The 2,130-nt window shown below is 38.8% G+C and overlaps 1 non-coding gene across 1 annotated transcript; it reads left to right on the top strand.

The window, feature by feature from the left end:
- The first annotated feature begins 1,424 nt into the window (after positions 1-1,424).
- Positions 1,425-1,530, top strand: LOC128282780 (small nucleolar RNA R71). The gene has a single exon (XR_008273134.1). It is a non-coding gene; the product is annotated as a small nucleolar RNA R71 (small nucleolar RNA).
- The last annotated feature ends 600 nt before the right edge of the window (positions 1,531-2,130 follow it).

Genomic DNA, 2,130 nt, shown 5'->3' with positions numbered 1-2,130 from the left:
GCTAAAGATCGATCTGCTAATTGAAGTGTAACAGTTGTAGGTCTAACTTCACCTATCCCCAACTTCCTAAATATTGACATGGGTATCATTTTGATACTTGCACCCAAATCACATAGTGCCTTACCACAATATGTTACATTAATGTTGTAAGGTATGGTAAAACATACAGGATCCTTCAACTTTTGGGGTAGTTTGTCTTGAAGATATGCATTACATTCCTTTTTCAGGGCAACTGTCTCAAATTCTCCAAGTCTTCATTTTTATAACAGGATATCCTTCATGAATTTGGTGTAGTTCGACATTTGTTCAAGTGCTTCAACCAACAGGATGTTGATATGAAGTTGCTGGAGTACTTCTAGGAACTTCTTGAATTAAACTTCCTGCTTCTACTTCTGAAGTCTTTGAGGGTAGGGTGGTGGAGGCTTTTTTACTAGAACTGGTTGATTTGTCTTCTGTGGAAATTCTTCATCTAACGAAGTTGTTAGTTTATGAGAATTAGTTGGTTCAAAAGTTACCTTATCGGGTTTTGCAGATTCAGGTTCCGGTGAAATTGAGATTTCAACACTCGATTGAACTTCTTCTGAGTCTTGAGCATCAGCTGGCTCCTTTTTGACTTTGACGGTGTTGGGCTCTAATGTCTTTCCGCTCCTCAATGTCAACGCTTTACAATGCTCCTTCTTTGGATTCCCTAGATTCTCCGTAAGAAGCACCTTGCGGTTAGTTTCTGAGTTTAGTTGCAAGCTGGCTCATTTGGTTTTCTAGGTTTTTCAATGTAGTTGCTTGGCTTTGGATTAAGGAATCATTCTTGGCTATGTATGCCTTCGACAAGTTTTCTAAGCCATTGAATGGCTCAGCTTGAGGTTGTTTCTGAACTTGTTGGGTAAAAATAGGTGGCTAGGTTAGTCTAGGTTGGGCGTATGTGTTACTAGGTCCGGCCCCTTGGTTACTCCAGGAGAAATTAGGGTGGTTTCGCCACAATTAGTTATAGGAATTGGATTGTAGTCCTTGCTTTCCTTGGTTTTGGTTCTAGCTACCCATGTAGTACATGGATTCTGGGTTCATTGGACATTCTCTGAATAGATGACCTTCCCTACAATAGACATAGGCTACATTTTCAAATTGATTCAGTGGTTGTGCTGCAAAACTCTTAAACCCATTAATGGTAAAATTTTTCAGCATTGAGGATATCGAGGATACTTGAGATGCAAGTGATGTTGTCTACTTCATGTATTCCAGCAACTAGTCTTCCTGACACTGCTCGATTGGTTGGCCATTGATAATTGCTGCTGGAAATCTTTTTGATGATTTCATAAGCCTTATTTTAAGACTTAGAAAGGAGAGCATCATTAGCAGAAGTGTCCACTACCATCCTCGTGTGAGCATTTAAACCATTATAGAACATCTCAAGTTGGATGCAATGAGGGATTCCATATGAGGGAACTTCTGTAATAATTCTTTGTACCTTTCTCATGTCTCATACTAGGACTCATCATCCATTTGTTGGAAAGTAGTGATCTCGTTCTTCAACTTAGCATTCTTGCTAGGTGGAAAATACTTCCTGAGGAATCTTTCTGCTAACTCTTGCCACATGGAAATTGAATTTGGTAGCAATGAGTTCAACCAGGCTCGAGCTCTGTCCCTTAATGACTATGGGAATAGCTTAAATCATAGTGCATCTTCGGGTACTCCAGCTAACTTGAAAGAATCACTCACCTCCATGAACAGTCTTAAGTGTAGGTGAGGATCTTCAGTAGGCATTCCACTGAATTGGCCCACTTTTTGAAGCATCTAAAACATGTCTACCTTCAATTTGAACTATTGTGCCTCAATTTTGGGTCTCTTAATACCCAGATTAAGATCATGAAACACTGGCACGATATACTGTCTTAGAGCTCTATCCCTATCAACACCAATAAGGATAGGATTTTGAGCAGGGTTTGCTTCGTGTCCTTGATTCGGATTTTCGAAGTTCATCTCTTTAGTTCATCTCTTTGTTTCCTTGCTTCTCTATAGGGAGTAAATCAATGATTTGGTCAATACTAATAAACACCTAAAATAAACACAGAAAATTTAATGAAGTTAAATTGAACAGGAAAATAAACCAAAATGCAAAATTAACAAATTCACAAA

The sequence above is a fragment of the Gossypium arboreum genome, chromosome 10 (assembly GCF_025698485.1).
Source record: "Gossypium arboreum isolate Shixiya-1 chromosome 10, ASM2569848v2, whole genome shotgun sequence".
NCBI classification, from domain to species: domain Eukaryota; kingdom Viridiplantae; phylum Streptophyta; class Magnoliopsida; order Malvales; family Malvaceae; genus Gossypium; species Gossypium arboreum.
This window is presented reverse-complemented; position numbering and strand designations above follow the sequence as displayed.